Source organism: Nelusetta ayraudi, unplaced genomic scaffold (assembly GCF_046127955.1).
Source record: "Nelusetta ayraudi isolate G7.1 ecotype Tasmania unplaced genomic scaffold, CSIRO-AGI_Nayr_v1 ptg000160l, whole genome shotgun sequence".
NCBI lineage: Eukaryota > Metazoa > Chordata > Actinopteri > Tetraodontiformes > Monacanthidae > Nelusetta > Nelusetta ayraudi.
The window spans coordinates 1,011,025-1,023,636 of NW_027466210.1; positions in this window are offsets into that span (position 1 = coordinate 1,011,025).

Genomic DNA, 12,612 nt, shown 5'->3' on the forward strand with positions numbered 1-12,612 from the left:
AGGACGCAGGAGCTGGCAGGGTGATTAGGGGCCGGGGGCTACAGAGGAGACGGCAGCACGAGCGGGACCGGACGGCGGGCGGCAGGAATGGAAGGCGAGGAGGGCGCAGACGGCGGTAATCACAGTACACGGCCCCGTTTGCCTCGCGAGGTGGGAGCTTGAAAACTCACTTCCTCTGTGAGTCTGACAAGCGAGACGGGCGGACGCGCGCCTGTTGTTGTTAGCTTAAGCACACTGACCATGCAGCAGCGCATTAAGATCTATCGGTGAAAAGGCACAAACAATAGGTACAGAGACAGCAGTTGGCTGAAGAATTCTCTGGGTTCAACTTTTTAATGGTTCAACTTTTTTAACGAAGCACAAATACTGCCAGATCTGGTGGTAAATAATGGGCGAATTGCAAACTTGTTTCTGGCGTAGTTCCTCCCCAAAATTTCAAGGTTTCAAAATTCGATAAGGCCTCTAAAATTGGTAAAATGTGGCTTTTGAGTCACGATGGCATGATGCCAACTTCAAGCATGTGGTAAGGTTGGAGAATCGTGATGAACGTCCTCCAATTTATCCTGTCTGCGTGCCGCTCAGAAACTGAAGCAATGGAACGAGCATTCCAGCATCAGATCTTGGGATCTTCCAGCAATGTGCACTGTTTGATGTAAAAGCACTGGTTGACTGAGTGCTTTTTTTACCAAATGTTGCACAAATTCATCGCCAACTTTAAGGCGCAACCATGCTAAAGTTCATTTGAGGCAACTTTTTCCCAATAAAACAATTTTCTGAAGCTCTGACAGGGAAAAATGACGAGAACCAACCTGAACCAGCTTGGTGGCTTAGAAGAAATCCCAATTTTGCTGCTTCCATAAAATTTAGAATGTGAATTTCTGAATGCACATTAAAGGGTTTCGTGGAAAGGCATTACTATCGCTGACACTCCCTCAGCATATGTGCTGCCACCCTATCCTGGCTTTAGTGCTACCTCGGAAGGTGGAATATGAGCAGAGCCTGACGCGAAGACCAGCGGGAAGGAATCAAGACTGAGCAAATCCGCCTCCGCCTGCCAGGGTGCGAGGAACTATAACGGCACACAGCAACAATGGGCATCATCAGCCCGCCTGCTGTGATGTGGGAAAAGTGTAAACAAGGCCACAGAGGTGCACAGAGTCAACCGATCGCAGCGTTCGCGCTTACTTATCTCACTATTCTGCACATCCCAGACGGTTGATACGTCTCGAGCCAGAGATGAAAGGCTGCGAGGCAGAAGCAGAAAGAAAGTGGCTCGGCCTGCCCGTGGCCTCATCCAAGCGGCTAGCGAGCCCCTGTGTGAGAGATACCGCCGGAGCGCCGCGTCTGATCGGCGCAAAGGATGAAGAAGCTCAAAGCGGCGCTGACCGAAACGTCCTATTTACATCTGCAGCAAGTGTCACCGGACTTAATGATCATTTCCTAGGCAGACATAAAGGATTATCACTGTGGGGGGGGGGAGGCATTGCCCTTAACGTCTGCACTGTTGTGGCTCCTTTTTAATGCCCCGATACGCGCCGCCTGATTCCCATAAGCACGGCGTGTAATTACATTAGAGTGGCGGCCGTCGGCCACCTAATGGTTCTCCTTTATTGACCTCTCCTCGGCTTATATCAGCGTGGCGGCTGGCCATCGCTCCCGAGGCAAAGTGCCTCCCGCTAACTTTCCCTCCTCTCCGCGGCAAACGGAAAACAGCTTTACAGCTGTGGCCCCCGAGGGATTCGGTGAAGGCGTAAATACCCTCCCCTGTGTGTGTGTCTGTGGCAGCGGTGGCATTACGGCTGAACTCAAAGGGCAGGTTGTGCAAGAAAATTATTGATGTCACCGGTGTTGTCCAGGTTTGCATAGATGCCATATATATATATATATATATATATGTAAGCATATATTGTGATTCAAAAATAGTGGTAGGTAGGTAGATACCTTATTCATCCCTCACACACAATACGTATACCATAAAAAGAAAGCTAATACACACAACCATAAAAAGACAGCCATTCAATCAATAAAAGAATAACAATGTGAGCCTGATGGTATGTTAAGTGCATGGTATTAATAAATAGAAGAGTCTAAAAGAGTCAGCAGGCGGCTGGCTACAAGAAAATTGCAAGAAGGTCAGGGGCGAGGGTGTAGCGATGGGGGGGTGGGAATGGGCCACCATAGCCTAGGTCAGCGGCTCCTGTCCACCACTGAACCCAAAGGGATGAGGGACCTCCCGTGGCGCTCAGTCCTTGAGCGCTGCTCCATCAGGGTGTGGTGGAGGGGGGTGGTTGGTATTGTCCATGATGTCGGAGAGCTTGGTCCACGTCCTCATCTCCCAAACGGCCCTCAGTGAGTCCAGGCACGGCTTCAGGCTCAGCTGGGATCAGCTTATCAAGTCCTCTGGTGGTCACAAATGTAAAAAAAAAAAGCAAAATAAATGTACAAGAGTGTTTTAACGTTAGCTGTATGATTATGTGGGCTAGCAAAACGGCGTGACCACACGTACACACAGTTTGCACCAAACACCCACGCAATGCCATAGGTAATATTTTCTTTCCTCCTGAAATGCAGTTAATACTGCAAAACAAAGCTGAAGTCACTCCCTCTGTGTGTCACATATCCGTCAAGCCACTCAAGCTTAACACTACAACACCTGAGTCTCTATGGTGGAACCGCCCGGGATGTTTTCGGCCCAAAATTGCTTTAATTGGTCACCGCCCTGTTTCGATTGCGCCACATGCCTTGTTTACCTCAGAGGAGGCAGCACACTGATTTATGCAAGTGACTGGCTTACTGCACGTCCGTTTAACTCCTCTTCCATACTTAATTAATGTGGCTAAATGCTTTGGACACCGGAGCCGCTGAGGATACGTCGCTGGCGAAGCTCCCCAAACTCTGCAATTAGTGACTTTTCTGGAGGAGAGAGGGACTTTGCACGCGGCCGCCTGAGCTCCTTATCACGGGGGCCTCACTGGTGATCCTGCGCCTCGTGAAGGTATAAAGGGAGTCATTTCAGGAATAAATATCAGTCGTAATGTACTCAAGGCCTCAAGGAGAGCAAAGCGAGCCAAGCCTGGGAGTGAAGTCTATCTCCAGGTGACCCACAGGACTGAAAATGTGCTCTCTGAGACGGCCTCATGGATCAATAAACATGCAAATCCGGTTCTTCTCATTAAAACACGGTGTGTTGATGGAGATGACCCGGGCCTGGAGTAGCTCAACTAGAAATTAGCCGTTCGCAGTCGCGACCCCATCGAATATGCATGTTGATCCAATCGTACTTTTGAAAACGTACCCATTTTCATGTCTATTTCTTTTTTCAATCCAAGATTACTGTTGGTTAGCTTTGATCTCATGATGAAATATCCTAACAACACCTTTGATCTCCCCCCCCCAAAAAAAAAAACCCAGCATATTTTGTCCTCTCTTGACAGCCTCTTGCACTCACTATGCTTCCTTCGACGGCTGTTGCTTTCTTTTACCTTCAATGTGTTTGAATGAGAATCAAAACTCAAGGTGGCCTCAAGGCTGCTGGAGAGGTATCATGTCACAAAAGGCAGGTTTCTAGAAGTGGATTTTTCAGTGCAAACTTTCTGTAAAAATGGAGAGCCAATATATTAAGGGCACCCTTCAGTTGAGCCTGCAGAGCCAAGTGCAGAGCCTGTCTCCTCTCTTTACATATTTGAGCTCTTATGCCCTCACACCATTCATCCTGTTTGCTGACAATTCATGACTCAACCCAAGGTAAGTATAAAAAAAAAAAAATAAAAAAATGCCTGTACGTCCGTACGTTGTGGACTCACTCACCCTGTGGGTTGTTGTGGGTGACTTTTATTTCTTTTTTTAACTGGTGAAAACTTTGGATAAGTGTGTTGTGTAAAGCACACTTGTGATGATCCAAGCACTTCTGCAGTTTGAATCATTAAGGATGCGGCGGTGAACCGGAGGAAAAAGCCATCCTGAGCCGAGGACAGTGCATGCCCGGGCATACATCAGTGTGCATCCCAGACTTGGCAATACGCAGACATAAAACATTGTCATTCTTCACTTCAGTTTCTAAGGTGACATGTACATTCTCCAACAGTTCCTATTATTCAGGGTATAACCTTTATGGAAATGATGCGTATTTCCAGGTATTTTACCCATTCATTGCATACAAAAAAAAAAAAATCATCGACCTTGGTTAATCTCCAAATGTTGTTAGCGACAAAACTTTGAATGATTGACAGATTTTTCTGTGTGCAGTGAATCCAAAATATCGGGCAGTCCAGACCTTTCGACAATTGTGATTCAGAGTTTGAGAGCGATGTTTGTTTCTGTGTTTTCTGTCGAGTTAACAGGCGGAGGGGAAAAAACATTACAATATAACACAACAAGTGGGCAAAATCCACGACAGCATAGTTCTCAACCACCGCAGTGATTGATGAGGGAAGACTGTCTTGAGCGGTCCATACCTTAAAAAAAAAATCACTTAAATTACATTACAATTTAATTACAGCTTGTTGGTCCAGTTTGCCGACCTCTGCTTACAAGCATATTTTCAGTTCATTATGATTTTCCTTTGAATCCGCTGCCAGTTTCCTTGTATTAAGTGCTGGGTGGACAAAAGCAAATGCAAGCTGTTCCACTAAAGAAGAAGCAGGGGGGCGTGGGGGGGGGGGGCTACTGCTAGCTGTAGACGGTGGCTGCTGCTTAAGAGATTAGCATGGATGCTTCAATAGCAGCTGCTATGCCAGTAGTGAATGACATTTTCACATTAAAAGAACAGAAAGTGGTACTGATGACTGTTCTCGGTGGACAACATCTTTTGGATTTCATTCCTTGACGGCTACCAACAGGGCAGTGATGTGCAGCTAAAAAAAAAAGCCTCGAGCTGGTGGAACTAACAGGAAGTAATCTCAGGGCTCCATGATTTGTCTACTCGCCCTCCAAGCTTTTTCAAATGCTTTTTATGGGCTCTCTGCCAGCTGGTTTGTGCCCTCCCAAAAATTTAAGAAAACATTCCATCTGGCATACTGGGCTAGCCTGTGTTCATAATGAACTCAAGTCCGTATTGTCACCAATTTGATTCACAACCTCCAGTTTAAATCACAAGCAATACATTGAGTCAATAATGAGCAAATCAAACATCACAGAAAAACCTTCAAAGTTAATGAGGCAATCTCAAGGGACCAAGAGACGAACGGCGGCAAAAGAGAGAGGCCTGGCAGGATTCCACTGCCCCACTTCTTCACGAGCATTGTTTGGTGGCTGCAGCCCAGAGAGGAGATTCTTAGGTTTGTCTTATTTTCATTCACATGGATCCCTGGTGTTCCGGTTTACCCTTGGCCATAGGATACATTTCAACTGTGCCGCACAACATCGGCTGTACCTGGGAATTGTTCGACATTTTAGGCTCAGGGGTGAGGTGAAAGACTCTACCAGGAATGATCCGAACATTACTTACAATATGCTGTCAACATTTCTACATCAGTGAGGTGTCGCAGAGCGACACCTGTCGCCCCGTAGAGTGGTTCAGTCCACTTGATTTGATGTTGGACATACCAAACACTGATCGGAGCCCAGGGGGTATGAATGAACGCCGACGTTAAAATTTGACTGAGCGGGTCACGCCAACCTGTGTAACCAAGTGCGCAATGAGTCATCTGCTCACCGGGCCGATCGCTCTCAAGAGCCAGAGGCAGCCGAGCCACAGCACTTTGAGCGGGATGAATCAGAATTCCAGCCCACGGCAGGGACGAAACAGCCACTGGAATAGTAGAAATTTGCACCTGCCCAGAATTGAAGACGAACAAGCACCTCAGCCCTGCCTCCCTGTGAGCCTCCACTAGTTCCTCATTGTATTCAGAGATCCTTCAATGAGATTCCTGACGTGAGCATACCTCCCTGGTCCTGTACCTACCCTCCCTGTGAGCCTCCACTAGTTCCTCATTGTGTTCAGAGATCCTTCAATGAGATTCCTGACGTGAGCATACCTCCCTGGTCCTGTACCTACCCTCCCTGTGAGCCTCCACTAGTTCCTCATTGTGTTCAGAGATCCTTCAATGAGATTCCTGACGTGAGCATACCTCCCTGGTCCTGTACCTACGCTCCCTTCCTTGCTTCCCGCTGGTCGTCTGTTCTGCTCAAGCAGCGGCGCCAACAAAAGCCTACATGAGGGGTGTAAAAGATGAATTAATCCGCTCTACCATATTTTGTTCCCCGAGCTGCGGCTTGGCACCGTCATAGACGGCTTGGCATGAGACGAGCACCTCGGGCAGTGAGAGAAGATAATTGACATTTTTCTCCCTCGGTAAGTCGTCAACGCCGAACCCCTTCCCACACTCCACTGGACTAATGTATCGCTTACCTGCCAGTTCCGCTCAACTTTCACCTTTCCACATAATATGATTTTTTTTTTTCTTCAGAGAAAACGCTTTTATTTCACAAAACAAATATTGCTGCAACTGCGAGGCCTCACTGCCCTTGATTGGTTCGCTTTTTCTCAGATTGCGGCTCTACCAAATGACACGGACGTTCAAATTCTACATGCCCTTTGATTCGCCTGACAGTAAAATAATATGCCATCAGACAGAGCCGGACACGCCACCTGCATCTGCTTCCAACTTCTACGCCATGTGAGGTACTGACAAGTGGGCTGCGATCCTCAGCTACTGTCAAATAATCCCTCCCAATGCAAACCGGTTGCATTAAATCAAACTTGCAGCATTTATTATATTTCTGCATATTATATGTAGGTTCCTGCACAGTCTGCATTCCAAGTAAGGGAAGGTATTCTATATTTAAATGCCTGCCGCAAGGGCTGGACTGCATCAGCTGCAGTCTGAATGCGCCACCGTACATCCATTTATATATTTGGGCTTTCGAGTGCAGAGCGCAATTACGGCTACATTTCAGTTCGACGTCGGCTGCTTCACAGTAAAATACCTTTTTGTCTCCCGACTCTGTCTCCACTGAGTTGTTGAAGCGGGATTGAAGGAACAAAATCAGAAGTGAGGCTCTGATAATAATTCCGGTCCGGCACCACTTCTCACCTAAAACTATCCCCGCCTTCCTGCTAGCGCACAATACCGCTCTGTCTCCCATAATGTGCTGCCCCCGCCGCCCTTGCCACCCTCACCCATTACCTCCTTCCTCACCTCTCAAATCCTCTCATCTCCCGCTGTAGGCCCCCTGCCGCTCCTCTGCTCTCAGGTTGTCAGATGAAGGTGGAGATGCTCTGAAGAGTGCTTGGCTCCGCTTTCCTCCGTCTTTGTTCCCTCCGACTTTTGTAGCCCCCGACCACACCCCCACAAACCAACCATCTCCAAACTGTAGAACGTTCTCCTTTTTTGTGCGCCAGCGGTGGCATTTTCTGATTGGGCCAAAGCAAAGAGGGAGATCTTTGCTGCGTGTGACCTTTCTGGATTTCTTAAGGCTCATTATTCCTTATTGGGCTCAGCTGCACCACCGCGGGGGGTGGAACAAAGTCCAGTGATGGCGGCTTGCTGGGTCGCTGCTGATCTTGGTGAATCTTCTTCCTTTCTTTATCCTTTCTTGTTCTTATTCCCTCTGCCTCTTCCTCTGACCTTTTTACAGCCATTTCACAGAGTCTCTTTGTGCTCCTATTTCAATAAAGCTTTTTTCCACCCCTCCCTCTTTCTATTCTTAGTCCAAGCAGTGCGGCTTCTTCGAAGACCCAAACCAGTGTTGACAAAAATGTAAAAAAGAGGAATTTTCATGAACATATTTGCCATTCAAATTGTATTTTTAGACGCTCTAGACGAAATAGCCCGAGGGTGCCATGCTTGGAAACCATCTGTCCATCCATTAGCGGCAACCCAAGACTTGCTTGGCCTTACCTTAGGGAAGCATCACTGATGCAAGCCTTTCAACTACCTGCCCAAGTCCCTATAATTGTTGAGGACAAAGTGTTCTGGATTCTAGCTCTAGTCCTAGCAGCATTTTCTGTTTTGTTTTGGGGAAATGCATAAACCTTTGAAACACTTTCTGTCCAGTAAGCCCTACCGTACCCAAGTTGCTAGTGATGAAATTTTAGATACTGATTTATATCCGTGCTTGCTTTTCAAACTTTCGAGAGGCCAACATCTCTCCGGCGTTCCTATATCCTGCTACAGTACATCTACCAGGATGATCCTGTTTTTTTTGGCTTAAATAAGAAGCTCTCGCACTTCAACAGCCGACTCCGTTCTTGATTCCACTGAATCGTGTTCAGGTACAGGCGAGAAGTGTCCAGCGCCATATTTCTAAGTGTTAGAAGAATCCAAATGGCTTCGACTTCGACCATCAGAATAAGTTATCATAGTTAATCAAATACATTTCAGCAGGCCAGAGGCAGTTTGTGTCACACGACCGGACATAAAACGAACTGGACTTTGGCGGTCAGGTGTGTTCACACCCAACCCCAAATGTTGGAAAAGATCCTTACTGAAGCGCCACTGAGCATGATATACATTCAGCTAAGGAAGTGGAACCTAATTTTCTGGATGGCAGCCGGTTGCATACACAAGTTGAGATCCAGACGTCAGTTTGGCACACTAGATAGGCTTCAAGGCAGAACGCCTAGCGCACATGGTTTTTGGTGAAACAGCTCAAAGCCTCGTGCGACATTCGTCACCGCAGTTTGTGCCTGCTAAACACCCTCTTTGTATTCATTGCCGGTTGAGGTCAAAGGGAATTTTGCAACCCTGAATTTTAATGGCAGTTCTCACATGCGGAGTAATCAAGAAGAAGAGACTCAAAGGTTAGCAGGGCAGCGGCAGGAGGGAAGAATGAATAAGTCACACAGGCTGCGGTAGGTGGGTGAATGAAGCCGCTGTGGACCAGAAGTCAAGTTTATGCCACTAACAATGACTGAGATACATTTTTAATCAATGAAGAAAGAAACAGAATGCAGCTCAAAGCTGTGACTAAAGTTAATCTTAATGTCAAATTTGTCTTTGACATTCACTATTGTGAAAAATTGCCACTGCCAAGTGTCTAAAGTTTCTTGTGAAAGTCCAATAATCTTAATGACTCTGATAAACAAAGGAAAGAAAGGAGAGATTATTTTGAAGAGAACTAAAGACAGGCAGTTAGCAGCCAGAAGGATAATGTAAATGAGCCAGTGGTGGCAGTAAGTAGCTTAATGGCACAACGTCTTCTGGTATCTTCTACTACTGCGTAGGTATAAATTATTCACCTGGTTTGTCCGGCGGTGCTTTGTTCAGTCCATACAGCTGAAAAAGTGAAGACAAATTCTCACACAATTGCTGAGTTTTGTATTTTTGTTGAAAGTTTGCCTAGAAAATGAGATAAAAAAAAAAAATGAAGTAAGTGACTCATTGAAAACTTAATTATTATATTGGATTTTTTTTTCCAAACTTTCACCATAGATTTGTAGTGCAATAATCTTTTTTTTTTTTTTTTTTTTGTGATGCTTTATGTACACACTGGTGTCTCTGACCCGAATCCTAACCCTTAGCGCTCGGTCCCACATATTTGAGTGGTGGGGGGTTTGAGTGAGTGCGCCCCCTTATTTCAGCGGGATCGATAATGACCCGACCGCCTGAGGAAAGGCTCCACCAACAGCCTCTTCACCCCGGCACGCTCGCCGGCTGTAATTGGCCGTCATTAGCATTCAGGGGACGGCCTCCATCCGCAATACCTGAAAATCCATACTGAAGTGCCTTCAGTGCCGCTCCGACCTCGCAGGACTTTAATTAACGCATTTGTTTATATAAAGTTCACACATGAGACGCCTCCCGTCAACAAGCTGCCCGAGAGGCGCCCGCCACACTCGACAGGGCCTTGAGCAACGGACTAATTGAGACGAGAGCAACACCAAGCTATCAGTCAGGCGCAAATGAGACAAGGCGGCGCGTTTTGACTCGGACGCAGCGTCGGGTTAAACAGGCGATAATATTTTTCGCCCACCACATTCAGTTTGACAAGTAATCTGTCTTTTTTTTTTTTTTTTTTTTTTTTTTTTTTTTTTTTCAAAACAAGGATAAATAACCAGCGGCTCAAATTACCAGCGAAATGGTGAAAATGAAGTATTGCAATTAATTCACGCCAACTCGACTCAATCAACGAGAGATCTTAAAAAAAAAAAAATGACATGACATCATTTGCGTTTGCTGCTCGCGCGATAGCACGTGCAATGGTGGGGGGGTGGGGGGGGGGGGGGGCAGGAGCGCTCTCTTCCGTGGGATCACTCACCACCATCCACCGAGCGGCATCTCTGGATTCCACGTCTCTTCCATTGACACTTGACCGGAAGCACGTGACCCGGCGTCTCGCCGCGACACCTCGCGTCGACAGGAAGCCTCTTGAATTGGAGCCGCGCGGGTTTGCATTCTCGAGACCGTTTCGTTCATTGCGGAGGAATTGGTGCGCGTATATGTTTTCTTTTAATTAATTTTTCAGAGGCTGAAAAGCAATTTCACAATTGGCTGATGACAAGCCTCTTAACCAGCTGCGGCTTGCTCCCGTGTTGGTCCACAACTCATTTGACGGGCAAATGTTGTTGGGTTAAATTAAAGGTTTGAATTTGGAATTAGTTGAATTCTCGTTTTTTCTTTCTTTCTTTTTCTTTTTCTTTTTTTTTTTTGGAAAATGCCTAAAAGTAAACCTGGACAAAGGGATGACAGACAACTTAAGACACATTCTTCTTTTGTTGGAGAAGGAGAGGAAAAGAAGTCCAAACTTTCCTCTCGGATTTGGTCATCTCGAGGACTGGTGCGTCAAAGTGCAAACCGACAAGTGAAGTGAAAAGCCACTGCAGAAAAATTCTTGCCAGGAAGAAAAGAAAAGAAAAAAAAATCAATCGGAAGGAATGAAGGGAACCCTAGATATGTTTCTCTGTCTCTGTCTCTCCTGAGTTTGTCTGGGTTTGTTTGTTTATCCAAACACACAACTCCCTGAAATCGGGAGACTCGACATCGGGAGAGTTCCAATGGCCGACTATTAAAACATATGATTGAGGGCTCAGAAGAGCTTTAAAGAGTACCCAGATAATGCCGCGTAAATACATCGTTGCTGCGTGTAGGTTTTAAACAATCAAATTTTCAAATTAGTCAATGACAAGTTTTTTTTTTTTTTTTGTTTGAAAAACAAACAAACCCTGTTTTGTTGACACAACTAACAGACTTCCTTGGTTCATAGGTGAACCATTTTGTTGAGGTCGCTGAGGGCGTGGATGCTTTTAGTGTTTTTCTGCCAGTGGGGAAAAACAAAAAGCACTCAAATGTTGGTGCGTCAATTTATTTTCGATGGACTTGGACGGCAAATTGGTGACGTGACATTTGCTTGATTTTTGCTTTCACAAAGCCTTCGACCGCTGTTAATGCAGAAAGGCTCAGCGTGGCTTTGGTCAGTTAGGCGGCGCCAGCTAAAACTAGCCAAAGTTAGCACCCGCTGGCACCAACGTCACTTCGTTTTTGTTTTTATTTTCAAAAGCAAATAATTAAGTTTTTCCCCGCAGGCAATTTATCATCTGTGTGTGTGTGTGTGTGTGTGTGTGTGTTCACAATGGGAGCAGTTGAATAATATTATCCTAGCTCGGGTTTGGATTTGCCTCATTGGAATCAATTAAATAAGTCGAATTGGAAATGGTCTCTGAAGACCTTCCTAGCCACATTAATTGAATAAAATAATTTGATAGTTCCTGCAAATAGAGACGATGTTGTGAATAACGACTCAATGTGCAACATACATAAATTATTATTTTGTTCCGTCTGCTAATTTCTTTATGTCACCACGATGCATTGGCCGGTGTTATACTGTACCACTCACACCGGACTCTTGCTGCATTCCCCACGCCCCCCCCCCCCTCTCCTCCAACTCTGATCGATCGCTCTGTTTGGGCTTTTCTCCGCGCACGCCGTCTCATATTTCATGCCGCACCGTGCCGCCAGGGACACGGGAGAGGAGAGAGAGAGAGAGAGAGAGAGAGAGAGAGAGAGAGAGAGAGAGAGAGAGAGAGAGAGAGAGAGAGAGAGGCACGGTGAGCTGGATGCACATGGAGGAAATAAGGTCAACAGCCGTGATGCGAACGGACTAGGGGAAGACAGAGGAGCGAAACTTCCCATCTGGGGGAAAAAAAAACCAAAAAAAAAAAAACCAGGAGCGCTGCCAGGGACAACACACGTGTTCGCCGTTGAGCTACCCGGTCGTGTGCGACGTTTAAAAATATCGTCCCCGTGTTAAAGCACCGCATCGCGCATCAATGCCTCTCATCCATCTCTGCCGTTTGCCCTGCCAAAATGTAAGCTTAATGAATATCCCGGAGTGGGCGGGCATTAGATGCAAAACAGATGGAAACCGTTGGCCGGGAGGGGGGGGGGGGTGTGGGGGGGTTGCTATTAACCGGCCTCTCGCGGTTAAAACACATCCGGTTTATGCGGCCAACAATTTTGTTTTCATTAGGTAAAAAAAAAAAAGGTAAAAAAATGAAACGCGTTACTCACCTCAGCACTCGAGGCGAAATAGCTGTGCTGCGATATGGCAGGAAATTGCATGAATACGCTGGAAATAATTGCACGGCGGCGGCGGCGGCAACAGCAGCAGCAGCTTCAATAAAATGTGGTGGGTTTGATTGCAAAAGGTAGCGCCCCCCCCCCCCTCCCCCCA